This window comes from Schistocerca gregaria, chromosome 3 (genome assembly GCF_023897955.1).
Source record: "Schistocerca gregaria isolate iqSchGreg1 chromosome 3, iqSchGreg1.2, whole genome shotgun sequence".
NCBI classification, from domain to species: domain Eukaryota; kingdom Metazoa; phylum Arthropoda; class Insecta; order Orthoptera; family Acrididae; genus Schistocerca; species Schistocerca gregaria.
Genome location: NC_064922.1, coordinates 735,355,615 through 735,371,953, shown reverse-complemented (window position 1 = coordinate 735,371,953; position 16,339 = coordinate 735,355,615).

Below are 16,339 nucleotides of genomic sequence, written 5' to 3'. Positions count from 1 at the left end.
TACCCTTCATGGCATCCGGAGGGACCCTTTCTACATCTGGAATGACTCCCCCCAGTCCCCCAGTACGCACACGGAGTGCACATTGGTTTTCTTTCCCTCCCTTGCAGCCATATCCCTAAGGGGCTCATTACGCGCCTGACGTTGGAGCTCCCAACTACCAGTAAGCCCACCCTCTGCGACCACCCGGATCTTGCAGACTGAGGGACAACCTCTGGAACAGGACAAGCAGCCATGTCCGGCTGAAGATAAGTATCAGCGAGAGACAGATCCTGAAACTGGTTCGTCAGACAAACTGGAGAGGCCTTCCGTTCAGCCCTCTGGAATGTCTTTCGCCCCCTGCCGCATCTCGAGACGACCTCCAACTCTACCACGGGTGAGGGGTCAGCCTCAATGCGGGCAGTATCCCGGGCAGCCACAGCCGTAGTCCGATCGGAGCATGCGTGGGACGCGCTGGCCGTCCCCAACAAACCCCCATCCGGACCCCCACAGTGATGCCCATTGGCAACAGCCTCAAGCTGTGTGACCAAAGCCAACACTGCCTGAAGCTGGGAACGAAGGGAAGCCAACTCGGCCCGCATCCGACACAGCAGTCGCAGTCCCTATCCATGGTAAGAACTGTTGTGAAAAGATTGTCTGAACTAATCTACAGAGAGCGCAAACAATTCGACACAAAATGCAGTAATGCTGTCCCTTGCGCACTGCTGACACACTGCTCGGCGGCAGAAGGAGACTACGCGATTTTACACTATTCAGGTACTAAAGCGCGATGCTACAACTCTCAAATACTATAACACGCCAGAAATTTGTGAATTAAACAATGCAAGTACGCAAAAACACGCCAAGAAATTAAGAATTAAACTATGCAAAAAAGTAAGTGAGCTAAGAGTATACGACTTGCTGCTGGCAGCTGCTTATCCAACGGCGGCAGGGAGCACACTGGCTGTGACCAACCGACACTGGCCGTTCAAACAAAAACAGAAGAAAGACGACTACGCGAATTTACACTATTCAGGTACTAAAGCGAGATGCTGTGTTGGTGTCTCACTTGACTACGTGGTATGGGCAGCTATAAGGAGGGGGGAGGGGGGAGGAGGGGTGCAATGCCAGCTTGACGACAACTGCGAGCAGCATAACGTAGGAACAGGTATGTAGGTCCTTGTGAACAAATCTCGTAGGCTTTGCGTGATTGGTATGGAGAGGAACTCAGATGTTGCATATATACTCACATACTCGCTGCACTGGTTCTGGCAGGTCGTAGTCCGGTGCAGCTACACTTTAAGTGACAAACTCAGCAGGGAGCCAGAGTGGCCCACCATGTAGGACCTCCTGATTGCGAGAAGCGCCCAGGGAGGGGCATCTGTCCACGACTGCGAGTGGCAGATTAGCGCTGCCTTGAGGATGCTGCTATCGTTCCACTGTGCCGTTCGAGTGAGGGTGATAAGCAGTCATGTGGAATCAAAAGCACCTCCAAAGTCGGCACAGTTCATTGAGCAAGGCAGAGTGAAACTGCCTATCTTGGTCTGTTGTCACCGATGTAGGACAGCCGAACCTGGCAGTTCAGCTGCAAACAAAGACCTCGGTAGCTGTGTCAGCTAAAATGTCAGGTACTGGTGGGGCCTCAACCCAACGCCTCATGTGGTAAGTCATGGACAAGATGTACTTTGAACACTGTGACTCGGGGAGTGGCCTGACTAAATCAACATGAACGTGTTGAAAATGCCTCTTTGGGATAGAGAATTACCCTACCTTTGCCTGTTGACAAGGGACGCAGGACCTGGTCCATCCAGTGCAATCAGGCTTGATGTTGGACTAGACAAAGCGTTCTGTGACTAATTTGAGTGTGGGATGTAAGCTGGGATGTGCAAGGTTATGCAGCGAGTTGAACATAGTTTTACAGTGGGATTGCGGGATGACTGGTTGTATCATCTCACGTGACATATGACAAAAAGAGGTTTCGTGGCTCCAGGCAGTGTGCACTGTTGTAGTTGTAGCCCAGTGTCTTGTCCAGTGAGTAATTGTTGTAGGTCGGGATCTGTAGCCTGTGCCTCAGTGAATAGATTAAAATCCAGCTGAGTAGACGTGGCACCAAGCAAGACAGGTAGTCTGCGACTATATTTCCCACCTCTCGGGTGTATCTGATGTTGGTGGTAAACTGCTAGACCAGATCGATATGGCAAAAGTGCCTTGCCATGGTGGTGATAGAATGGTTTTTGATCACAACTGCAAGGGGACTGTGGTCGGCGTCCTTCAAGGTCATCCTGGAAATACTGGACCAAGTCATAGATGGCCAAGAGCTATCTATCGACAGCTGACCAGTTCTTCTACATCTACATCCATACTCCGCAAGCTACCTGACGGTGTGTGGCGGAGGGTACCCTGATTACCTCTATCGGTTCTCCCTTCTATTCCAGTCTCGTATTGTTCGTGGAAAGAAGGATTGTCGGTATGATTCTGTGTGGGCTCTAATCTCTCTGATTTTATACTCATGGTCAGTTCGCGAGATATACGTAGGAGGGAGCAATATACTGCTTGACTCTTCGGTGAAGGTATGTTCTCGAAACTTTAACAAAAGCCCGTACCGAGCTACTGAGCGTCTCTCCTGCAGAGTCTTCCACTGGAGTTAATCTATCATCTCCGTAACGCTTTCCCGATTACTAAATGATCCTTTAGCGCGCTGCTCTCCGTTGGATCTTCTCTATCTCTTCTATCAACCCTATCTGGTGCGGATCCCACACTGTTGAGCAGTATTCAAGCATTGGGCGAACAAGCGTACTGTAACCTAATTCCTTTGTTGTCGGATTGCATTTCCTTAGGATTCTTCCAATGAATCTCAGTCTGGCATCTGCTTTACCGACGATCAACTTTATATGATCATTCCATTTTAAATCACTCATAATGAGTACTCCCAGATAATTTATGGAATTAACTGCTTCCCGTTGCTGACCTGCTATTTTGTAGCTAAATGATAAGGGACCTATCTTTCTATGTATTCGCATCACATTACACTTGTCTACATTGAGATTCAATTGCCATTCCGTGCACCATGCGTCAATTCGCTGCAGATCCTCCTGCAGTTCAGTACAATTTTCTATTGTTGCAACCTCTCGATACACCACAGCATCATCTGCAAAAAGCCTCAGTGAACTTCCGATGTCATCCACCAGGTCATTTATGTATATTGTGAATAGCAACGGTCCTATGACACTCCCCTGCGGCACACCTGAAATCACTCTTACTTCGGAAGACTTCTCTCCATTGAGAATGACATGCTGCGTTCTGTTATCTAGGAACTCCTCAATCCAATCACACAATTGATCTGATAGTCCGTATGCTCTTACTTTGTTCATTAAACGACTGTGGGGAACTGTATCGAACGCCTTGCGGAAGTCAAGAAACACGGCATCTACCTGTGAACCCGTGTCTATGGCCCTCTGAGTCTCGTGGACGAATAGCACGAGCTGGGTTTCACACGACCGTCTTTTTCGAAACCCATGCTGATTCCTACCGACTAGATTTCTAGTCTCCAGAAAAGTCATTATACTCGTACATAATACGTGTTCCAAAATTCTACAACTGCACGACGTTAGAGGTATAGGTCTACAGTTCTGCACATCTGTTCGACGTCCCTTCTTGAAAACGGGGATGACTTGTGCCCTTTTCCAATCCTTTGGAACGCTACGCTCTTCTAGAGTATTGGTCAACTCTTGAGAGAAGAAATGCACCAGCTGCAGTAAGCTGGCGATATCTTGTTGCAGTACCACACCAATCACACAGTCACTGGCGTCTGGTGATGAAAGGGCGAGGTTGAGAGTCTAAGAGGGATCAGATTTAATCTTGTCGAAGGCCGTTTGCATTTCAGGCGCCCATGTCTGGCGTCATTCGCTGGCGGTGTTCTTGCTGCACAGCGGCTCATTCAGAGGGAAGAATATTTCAGCAGCACGCGGCAGATGATGCACGTAAAAACTGATGACTCTGAGGAAATATCATAGTTCTTGACAGTCCAAGGGGAAGGGGAGGAAGCTTGTTTGTTCCCTTTTATCCATTATTGGCTTATCCCCAAACTGTTAACCAAATGTCCAGCGAGGGTGACACATGATTGCCATAGCTGTCATTTGTCGTTATTAATTATGATGCTGTATGCCGCTAACCTGTCCAGCATGGTGTGTAAATGAATCTCACATTCATAGGTAGACTGAGAGAAAATTATCATGTCGTCTAGGTAAGCATAGCAGAACGACATGTTAAATATGAGGCATCAATAAATCTCTGTCAGGTACGGGCCGCATTTCTTAAACCATATGGCATAAATAAAAGCCCAAATAGATTTAATGGTATGACTATTGCAGTTTCTGGTAAATCCCAGTCAGCCATAGGTATCTGTAAATAGGCCCTTTTACAGTCAACAACATTGAATATAGTGGCACCAGCACGTTTATGTGTGAAGTCTTGTAAGTTCAGTACAGGATAGCTGTCTGTTATAGTCAGGGCATTGAGGTACTGACAATCGCCACACAGTCACAAGTATTATTCTTTTTGAGGATGACCTTGATAGGAGAAGCCCAAACACTGTTGGATGGTCTTGCAATACCAGCTTGCAAGAGTTTATCCACGGCGGTTTTTGTGCTTTGACTTTGTGGGGAGGTAGGTGAGGAGGCAACAGGAGACCATCCAGCCAGGGGTTGTGTTGATGTGATGAACTGTATCATCATGGATGGTATAAATAGTCTGTGGTCAGATGGGCTGACTTGAAATGGGGGCCAAAGGCATAACGATAGGTGTTATTGTAAACCATCAACAGACAACCCAGTCATGGAAGCACTATCAGTAACACTGGGTGTGGTCGAGCAAGCACAGTTAGCTAATGGCACTTGACTGACCTGTCTTGAGCTCAAAGAAATGTCTTTGTCATTGGGCAGTGGGTGTAGATATTGCAGAGCAGTGGGTTCCTGTTGAGCCGTATGAAGCCCACTAGATGTATTGGCGATGTGTGAGTGGAGAATGTTGTTGGTTGCTCGCATATCTGCGCTGGAACGCTGGAGTTTAGAGTGCATGGCAGATGTTGTGTGGAGCTCATCGAGAAGCATTTGCATTTCAAGATAAGATTGAGAGGCGTCTCTGACTGCAAAGTATGAGTTGGTGGCGTATCATTTGCAGGAAGGGGATCACTGATCTGGTAGCTGAAAGGACAGTGGCCATCGTGGTGCAGGAGCAGAGTGCAGTTCAGGTCTAGCAGTAAGGTAGTGCCTCAGGAATTCGGCTCCTAAGATGGTTTCCACCGTTTCATCCACCACGAACGTCGAGGGCGTAGGTGTATGGTTGCTGAGATCAAGACTGATGGAGGCAGTGCCAACCACTGGTAGCATGGTGTCATTAGCTCCATGCAGTTGCATGGGCAAAGGTGAAAGTGTAACGGGAGCAGGAGACAGTGGAATCATGCTGAGGTCAGCCCTGGTGTCTACTAGAAGGTAAGAACTCAGTTGTGTGTTGTAAACAAAGGGATGAGAGCCATCTGGTCATAGATAAGATCTTCATACACTGTCATGAAGTGGTGGTTTGCAGTGACTTGAAGATGATGAGTGACCTGGTGTGCCAGTATCAAGTCGCAAGATCAGTTTGAGCATGAGCACCATAGTGCATCAGAGCCAAAACGAGGGTGGAACCAACAGAAACAGTGTGTGTAGGCGAGTGTAGTGACAGGATGACTTGCATTTTTTTTGGCCAGCAGGCACAGGTCGGTGACCAGACAGTAGTCTGCACTTTAGGCACTTGTTTATGTTCCTCGCCCAGCAGACTGCATGGATCAGTAGCCAGTGCCAGTTTGGCAAGGTTTAGTGAGTCTTGGTAGATGGCAACTGGCTAGCATCTGCATGGTAGGAGGTGCACTGTAGTGGCCAGGAGCACAGGCAGGTCAACTAGACTTGGCCAGGGTCGTGTGTTGTCAGCAATTCGGGTGGGGACACTGTTAGCTGTAGTGTGGTCATGGTCCGCAGGTCGTGGTCGTGCGGTAGCGTTCTCGCTTCCTGCGACCGGGTTCCCGAGTTCGCTTCCCGGCGGGGTCAGGGATTTTCTCTGCCTCGTGATGACTGGGTGTTGTGTGATGTCCTTAGGTTAGTTAGGTTTAAGTAGTCCTAAGTTCTAGAGGACTGATGACCATCGATGTTAAGTCCCATAGTGCTCAGAGGCATTTAAACCATTTAGTGTGGTCATGATGTGAATTAATCAACAAGGGGTGCTATGCGAGCACTAGCATTCTGTTATCCAGGTGTAGTCTGAAATCTAGTGGAGCATCCTCATATGTGACCATCACCATTTGAATGCTTCTCAGTACTTTTCATAGCCACAAAATCTACAGAACACAATCCAGGAGTAGGCTCACATTGATTTGCATGCAAAACTTGCGCCACGGCATGGATGATGTACTCCAACCGAGTGAGGTTTCGCTTATACTAGATGAAAATGTTGCTCTGGTGAGTAGGATAGGCACTGAAGTAGAAGTGCCTTGACAGTATCGTACTTATGTGTTTGTGTCTACACATCAAGCAGAAAGTCACTAATGTGATCGGTGTTATCACCAAGATTATTGACAGGTACTGAAAATTTGTCATTGGCCTCAGTGACACCTGTGGTCTGAATTATGCACTCACTAAATGCGAACCACAGTGTAGGCAAGTCAACGTTCTATGGATGGAGTTTCAGGCAAGGACATTCAGAATGGTAAGGGCCATGGTTATATGCCCAGCGCGGTAGAGGTAGCAGGAGCGAAGGCATTTTGGAGTGGCGTGTTGTAAAGTGGTGAAGAGATACAGAGCATGATAGGCATGGTAGGAGCGGAAGCATTGGGGAGCGGCATGTCATAAAGCATTGATGAGAAATGCAACATGGTAGCTGCAGCAAGCACAGAAGCGTCAGGATGGAGTACATAGTGATGAGACGAGAGTATGTGAGACACCTTAGATATGAGACAAAAATGGAGGTGGGCATGACTGGCTCTATGTGGTGCTTAGTTCTGGTCTATGGGAGCTGGTGGATGCTGTGACTACACTGTATGCTCACGAAGTAACGAATCTGGTAGGGCAGTTGGGCTGAATCCAGGTGTTAACACACGCATGGAGGAGTTGCAGTGTGTGCACATCATGTGTAATGGTGGTGGCTGCAAGCACACATGGGATGGGTGGCAGAGATGTGATGTCATTCAGGTGACATGGCAGTGGTCGCAATGCAGATGATGTGGGCAAATGCCCCACGGTGACATAGTGCATGTCAGGTAGTTCACATTTGCGTCCAAGAAGATCACTCAAACCCGTGTTATTTTATCCAGGAGGTGGTAAATAGTTGGAAAGGATTTGAGTATCGGTAAGCAGAAACCATTGTTCGCCAACTATTGAAGCACTTTGCTGGGTGTCCATATAGTTTTGCAAAACACAAAGATTGTACAAGAGAAGTACCTGCTTACGGAACGAGTCATACACTGAAGCGCCAAAGTGACTAGTATAGGCCTGCGTATTCAATTACAGAAGTACGTAAGCAGGCAGAATACGGCGTTGCAGTCGGCATCGCCTATATCCGACAAATGTCTGGCACAGTTGTTAGATCGGTTACTGCTGCTACAATGGCAGGTTATCAAGATTCAGGTGAGTTTGAACGTGGTGTCGCGGTCGGTGCGTGAGAGATGGGACACAGCATCTCCGAGTTAGCGATGATGATTTTCACATACGACCATTTCGCGAATGTACCGCGGATATCAGGCAATCCGGTAAAACATCAAACCTATGACATCGCTGCGGCCGGTTAATGTACATAGATTCACTGGCACTAAAGAAGTGTCCACAGGAATAAGTGACATTTATTCCCTGCATGGAAGCTCGGAGCACTGTACTGACAAATAGGGCGGCAGGAAGCCATTGTTGGCCCATTCACATCCGTCATCGTAGCAGAATTGCTTGGTAAGTAGTCACCTAGAATTATTACAGTGCTGTCACTGATAAGGTCACACTGAGAATTTGACTCATGCCATCGGCCGTTTTGGTGTGAAGCGGCGTGAGTCTGGGAGGTAGACGTGGAAACAATGAGAGCATTGTTGTCGGTTCACTACAGACAGCCGAATCAGACACTTCACACACACGTTTTGGCGAAATTGTACCAAACTGAGGCACAGAAAGTTCGTGTTATTCACATGTGTTGATGGAGAGGTGAGACTGATGTCCCTCAGAGAAGAAAATGGTTGAGCTGGAGGTACCTGCGGCATTGTAGGACAACAGACCAGTGTGGAAGTTTTTACATTTTAACACGGTGCGGTTGAAAGGACGGGGTCACCATTGTAGGAAATTCTATATTACTTGGTAGTAGTTACATGTAATAACAAACAAGAGGTCGTACAATTCCATACAAAATATATTTTATCGTCATAAAAGGTACAATGCAAGTTGTCACAAACATCGATCAGAGGGAACTAACTGCAGGTCCAGAGAGATTAGTTGAGCTACCTCAGGGCATCGATATTATTCCATGCACTCCACAGAGTCATGTTATCACAAGCATCTATATGTACTCTTATCATGAATAATTACACTTAAGAGCGAAAGAAACCGGCACACCTGCCTAATATCGTGTAGGGCACTTGCGAGCAGCATGCAGACGTGCCACAACACACGACGTGACACAGACTCGATCAATGTCTGAAGTAGCGCTGGAGGAAATTGATACCACGAATCCTGCAGAGCTGTCCATAAATCTGTAAGAGTACGAGAGGGTGGCGATCTTTTCTAAACAACATGCTTCAAAGTATCCCAGATATGCTCAACAATGTTCATGTCTAGGGTGTTTGGTGGCCACGGAAGTTAACTCAGGAGAGTGTTCCTGGAGCCATTCTGTTGCAGTATGGGATGTCGCGTTGTCCTGCTCGAATTGCTCAAGTCCGTCAGAATGCACAATGGACATGAATGGATACAGATGATAATTCTGCTTATGTACAAGTCACCTGTCACAGTCGTATCTTGAAGTATAACAGAGCCTCCACCAGCTTGAACAGTTCCATGCTGACAGGGCCCTTGGGTTCATGAGATTGTCTCCATATCCGTACACATCCATCCACTCGATACAATTTGAAACAAGATTCGTCCGACCAGGCAACATGCTTCCTGTCATCAACAGTCCAATGTCGGTGTCGACGTGCCCAGGCGAGGCATAAAGCTTTGTGTCGTGCAGTCATCAAGGGTACACGAGTGGGTCTTCGGCTCCAAAAGCCCACATCGGTGATGTTTCATTGAATGGTTCGCACGCTGACACTTGTTGATGGCCCAGTATTGAGATCTGCAGCAACTTGTGGAAGTGTTGCACTTCTGTCACGTTGAACGATTCTCTTCAGTCGTCGTTGGTCTCGTTCTTGAAGGATTTGTTTCCGGTCGCGGCCGCAGCGATGTCATAGGTTTGATGTTTTACCGGATTGCCTGATATTCGCGGTACATTCGCGAAATGGTCGTATGTGAAAATCATCATCGCCACCTCGGAGATGCTGTGTCCCATCTCTTATGCGCCGACCGCGACACCACGTTCAAACTCACCTAAATCTTGATAACCTGCCATTGTAGCAGCAGTAACCGATCTAACAACTGTGCCAGACATTTGTCGTATATAGGCGATGCCGACTGCAACGCCGTATTCTGCCTGCTTACGTACTTCTGTAATTGAATACGCAGGCCTATACTAGTTACTTTCGCGCTTCAGTGTATGACTCGTTCCGTAAGCATGTAATTCTCTTGTATGCTGCCTCAATGCAACACGAATACATAAAAATAATAATAAAAGTTATTATTATGAAATTGATAAATACTTAAGGAAGACTCTTAGTCGTTATGTGTAGCTTAATGAACTTATAAAATATGATATTTATATTATCATTCCAAGACTTGACAAATTTGGCAATTTATAGAGTCTAAAATCCACGAGAGGAGGAGGTTGTATTTTTCAGTTTCGTTTTTTTCATCATTTCTGTACTTCATTTCTACTTTTAGTAATTTGTTGTGGATCTACACATATTTCATCACTTCTTTTACTCAGATGTCAGGCTGCTCAGTTGTTGTGCTATTAAGTCGCCAAAGCATGAATATTCGTCCACAGTTTTATATTAACTTTTCATAAATTTATGGCTTATTCTTCTCAGTTTTCCTACTGTGAAACTTACGTTATCTTTTTTTTTACGGAAGAGGTTTTTTTAGCTAATAAGCGACGCTCAAGGCAACACATCTAGAATTTTTATTCAAATAAACAGCAGTAGTATCCATATGACTTATGACTTTTTTCTTTGTCTGCAACTATCCATAAACTTAAGTGTGCTTCCTTTCGAGCCAACAGACTTTATTGCACATAAATCGTTTCAAACTCAACACACTACACAATCTAACACATACGGCCCTGGCTGCCTGTCATCTGCTAGAAAGCGGAAAGATTCCCACCTAGAGCAGGTAACAACGCGCATTACGCGCGTCTTCCATTTCCAGAAAATTACGCATGCACAAATGCGCATGCGTTGTCACGCTGCTGGAAACTTACGCGCATGCGAAAATTGGAACACGAAAAAGGCATCGTCTGGACTAGTGTTGCCAACTGGAGGACAATTACCCGATTTTCACATAAAACCTTGGTCGGTGATTATTTTAGATGGCAATATGAATTGGCGAGTAATTTGACAATTTTGACACAAAACAAATTCGTTTATATTCAGATCGTTCTTTAACTGTTATAAATGTAAGTACAATTGCCGTGTAAGAATAGCAGTATTGTGACACGTGTTGCACTGTGGAATGAGACTGAGTACCGGTATTCTCCTGTTTCTCTGCTGTTGCTTCCGCTGTTTGTTTCAACTGGTATGCTGTAATTCGGAGTGCTTCACAGTACTACTGGATTGAATGTTCTAGTGCGAGTTATACTTGTGGTTAGTAATAGTACAAGTATTAATTTACAGTGAATAAGTCGTTGCGTAAGGAAAGTGTTTGTGCGATTTCTGTAGACAATCTGCATGCTGCTCCAGAATTTAGTGTCTTACATAAAATTTTGAGGCATACAAAGTCTTCCAAACGTATTAATTAAATGAAAACTTGCATCTACTACTAATATACACTCCTGGAAATGGAAAAAAGAACACATTGACACCGGTGTGTCAGACCCACCATACTTGCTCCGGACACTGCGAGAGGGCTGTACAAGCAATGATCACACGCACGGCACAGCGGACACACCAGGAACCGCGGTGTTGACCGTCGAATGGCGCTAGCTGCGCAGCATTTGTGCACCGCCGCCGTCAGTGTCAGCCAGTTTGCCGTGGCATACGGAGCTCCATCGCAGTCTTTAACACTGGTAGCATGCCGCGACAGCGTGGACGTGAACCGTATGTGCAGTTGACGGACTTTGAGCGAGGGCGTATAGTGGGCATGCGGGAGGCTGGGTGGACGTACTGCCGAATTGCTCAACATGTGGGGCGTGAGGTCTCCACAGTACATCGATGTTGTCGCCAGTGGTCGGCGGAAGGTGCACGTGCCCGTCGACCTGGGACCGGACCGCACGGATGCACGCCAACACCGTAGGATCCTACGCAGTGCCGTAGGGGACCGCACCGCCACTTCCCAGCAAATTAGGGACACTGTTGCTCCTGGGGTATCGGCGAGGACCATTCGCAACCGTCTCCATGAAGCTGGGCTACGGTCCCGCACACCGTTAGGCCGTCTTCCGCTCACGCCCCAACATCGTGCAGCCTGCCTCCAGTGGTGTCGCGACAGGCGTGAATGGAGGGACGAATGGAGACGTGTCGTCTTCAGCGATGAGAGTCGCTTCTGCCTTGGTGCCAATGATGGTCGTATGCGTGTTTGGCGCCGTGCAGGTGAGCGCCACAATCAGGACTGTATACGACCGAGGCACACAGGGCCAACACCCGGCATCATGGTGTGGGGAGCGATCTCCTACACTGGCCGTACACCTCTGGTGATCGTCGAGGGGACACTGAATAGTGCACGGTACATCCAAACCGTCATCGAACCCATCGTTCTACCATTCCTAGACCGGCAAGGGAACTTGCTGTTCCAACAGGACAATGCACGTCCGCATGTATCCCGTGCCACCCAACGTGCTCTAGAAGGTGTAAGTCAACTACCCTGGCCAGCAAGATCTCCGGATCTGTCCCCCATTGAGCATGTTTGGGACTGGATGAAGCGTCGTCTCACGCGGTCTGCACGTCCAGCACGAACGCTGGTCCAACTGAGGCGCCAGGTCGAAATGGCATGGCAAGCCGTTCCACAGGACTACATCCAGCATCTCTACGATCGTCTCCATGGGAGAATAGCAGCCTGCATTGCTGCGAAAGGTTGATATACACTGTACTAGTGCCGACATTGTGCATGCTCTGTTGCCTGTGTCTATGTGCCTGTGGTTCTGTCAGTGTGATCATGTGATGTATCTGACCCCAGGAATGTGTTAATAAAGTTTCCCCTTCCTGGTACAATGAATTCACGGTGTTCTTATTTCAATTTCCAAGAGTGTATCTTCAGTGCTAAATAGCAATACCAACGACGTAAAAATAGCACAAATAAATTAACTCATCGGTGCCAATAATTAACCATTTAGCAGCTTGGAAGCATTGATTCCAAGAAAGCCTTTTCTGATTCAGTAATCGCTCAGAAGATTGCTTTAAAGCGTTATTAAGAATGTCGCAGGGAAGTCATTTCCAGAGCCATTGTATGATAAAGTGAGACATCTAGGCACGTTTTTTTCACTGATCATGGATGTAATAACTGATTTGTTACTAAACAATGTACATTAACAGTCTGTTTTGATACTGATTCAGGCCAGGTTAAAACTAATTTCTTTGGTATGTTTGAAGTTCCATCTACTGATACCATATACAAGGCAATAATAGATAAAGAAAACTCAGACACAGATAATGTTATGGTTCGAGAGCGTCATTCACTTTTTCAGAGTCTGAAAGGAGACATCCCACATGCAGTGTATGTTTTAAATTCTCGTGTCATATGACTGAACTTCGTGCTTCAGAAGCATGCTTAAAACTTCCTAAAGCATAGAGAGTCTTCTGAGAAACTTAGAATTTTTAACAGGAGAGAGAAATTTAAAGAATTTCAAGTGTTACTTGTCTACATGACAAATTTGGAATTCATTGTGTATCTTGTAGGCGTACTTACAGATTTTAATACCTTTTTTCAAAGCGAAGCCCCTCTCCTTCATAAACAGAAATCAGGAGTAGAAAAAAAAAATGCTAAAAGATCAATGTTCTGATTTTGTTACAAGGCACATCATTGGATTAGATAAAATATACTTGGGTATTGCTACCTTTCATAGGCTACATTTCATAGGCTAAAACCCAACACTGAAGTACAGCAAACAGACATAAATTATTTTTACAAAAGTTGCTTGAATTTCTCTGTAGAGCTTGTGTCACAAATCGAATGACAATTTGACTTCTCAGATCCCATTTTGAAATTAATTTACATATTGGAACCTAACTTGGTCAATCATACTCTGTTAAATCCTTGGTCCCTGTCATAGAGAACTTTCCTGTTCTTTGACAAGTAATCAACTGTCAGCAGCTTGATTCTGAATGGAAAAATTATGCAGTGCTGAAGCGTGAGAAACATGGATTAGGTGTATCAAAACCTGTGGTGTATATTAGAAGAAAGTTCTTGATATGAAATCTGCAGCCAAAACTCCAAATGTACAAAAAGCAGTCTTCCTCCTCCTCTGTCTCCCCTTTTCCAGAGTCTTGGTGGAGCAAGTTTTAGTACCCTTAAAAACTTGAAAACAGCTTGCAGGATCAAATTGAAACCTGAAATAATAGTAACACTGATGGCCATATCTTTTTTAACTTCCTTCCTCAGAACAAAAGAACTTGATGAACTGTCTTCATCATCAGAGAATGGACAGAACAATTTTTCCAAACACCAATCCTTTCTAGTTCTAAAATCCTCATACTAGACACGAAACATGGTGGCAACTTACAAGTACCCTATAATCCCTAATTTAATAGGCAAATGTGTATTTTGAATCACATATAGTGATTGGGGGAGGACATTCAGACATCATTTGTTTGCATGATTCACAAATTCCGTTCCAGGTGAGATAAAAGTGTGTCCTGAGTCCTTTCACCTGGGATCCTGGACAGTACTTTAAATTTTGGGACAATCCTGCCAAGACTGGGTGGGTGGCAATGCTAATTCTATGGTTATGTGGTTCCACAGAGTGCTTCAAGCTGTTAGTCATTTATTTAATTGGTTATTTCATTAATCAGTTTACGGAAAACTACTCACCAAGTGAGTGACAGGTTACAAAAACTTTCAGGGAACAAGAATACTATGAATTATCATAGAACTTTAGAATTCCAGATTTTCTTGCAAAATCTCTTATTCGTAAATAATTTAGTTTTGACTAAGGATTACCAAATGATTTATATGATAGTGTTATGAGAATTAGTTGTCTCAGATGATAATGAGAGTGGTAACATTTTTGAAGTATCACTTGTTGCAATAAATTTCAGTTTACAAGATTAAGGACTGTCTCATGTCTAATATCATGTAAGCCTATACTGAGGTTTGTAACGCTGTGGTATTAATTTTTATCTGTACTGATTGCCATACAGAGCAGGATTCTCTAGTGGTTTCTTGTAGAAACCGCTTTGTTTAGTCACACAGTTGTACCATAAACAATAAAAAGAATCTACAAGAAGTTTCGTTATGTAAGCTGCATGCAAATCAAGCAGGATGTAAATCAGGTCATTTGGATATTTTGTGAGTACATGACTGTCTTGAATTTATGAGTGGATGCAAACTTGAGTCACTCTCAAGAACTTAAGCTGTATCGTAATCCAGTTGCTTTGTGTCTGATCAATGATAGTTTTGCAGGGAAAGACATTCAAACTTTGAAGTGTGATTTCCCATGGCCTTCCTCGATGTGGAATCTGCAGCAGCCTAGTAATGCCATAAACCCACACCCAGGTCCAAGAGTTGAAATGAACTGCCAGTTTTAAATGTAATTTAAACAGTTTTGCGGTAGTTGTATATATGCTGCAGTGGGGAAAACATATCCCTCCTGCACGATGGCTAGGCTAGTTCATTTCTTTATTCCTCTAACAGCTGTTGATCAGTATAGTATGTGACCTGGGTAAACTTTGTGCTACATGTTCATCATGGCATCTCTTACCAAATGCAAACACATTCATCAAACAGTATCTCGAGCAGAACAACTAGTAGAATTTCTTCATGTTATAATACATTCCAGTGACTTCAAAAACAGTAGTACTGCGTTCGAATTACATAGAAATATTAAGCAAGGTTTTAGACTCAAACTCAGATAATAACTAAACAGGCTTTCAAAAGATTCACAACAAGCACTTTATATCTTAGAGTCACAAATATATTCTAAACAATTTCAAAAGAATGAAATTGGCTAGCTAATATTAGACATAGACATTAACAGTCATATTCTAAATGAAACAGGCATGTAAAAATGACTTGTGCTCCAGGATTAATGTTGCCCTCTGTACCAGAGTGTGTGCACTTTTATGAAACTACCAGTCAGATTATAAATGTGTGCTGGACCAGGACTCAAACCCAGAACCTTGACTTTCATGGGAAATACTCTTACTGAATGAGCTATCCAGGCACAGTCTATGACCTTAGAGCTTCACTTGTAACAGCACCTCCCTCCTCTTTTCCACACTTCTGAATGTCATCCTGCATGCTTTGAAGGACTTCCAGTTTGATAACACATTAAAACTAAATAAACATACAGATAAAGTAATCAAGAAGCTCTGTTCAAAATGTTCTGCTCTTGAAAATATATCTTTGTGTGTTGACCTAAAGACTAAGGCAAGCTAGGGCAGTGCATCTGTAGTAAATGAAGTATTTTTTAACAGAAGTCAGTTGTAAGAATATTGTGTAAAACAGAGATCTGCACATCTTGTAGAGGCCTTTTTAACAAGATTTTAACTGTTATACTCACATCTCTGTACATTCACTCCTTAATGGTTTCAGTAAAAATCAGTTTCTGCCAAACTGGGATTCGCACAGCTCACCATATAAGACACAATACAATTTTCATGTAGAATTTGCCACTTTGTCTAGGGTTCAGAGTGCAATTATGGTATTCAACAAACTCTATTCTAATAGACAGCAAAAGGTGGAAATCTCTACATTTTCAAAATAAAATTTAAAAAGTATTTCATTAATGATTCCTACAAATTACATGGTTATCTACACTCCCACTAATAAATTAAGGATAATGCTGATACATGGTGAAACAACACTCTGGTGGGTGTTATGCAGGTTTAAATCACCTCGGGGTA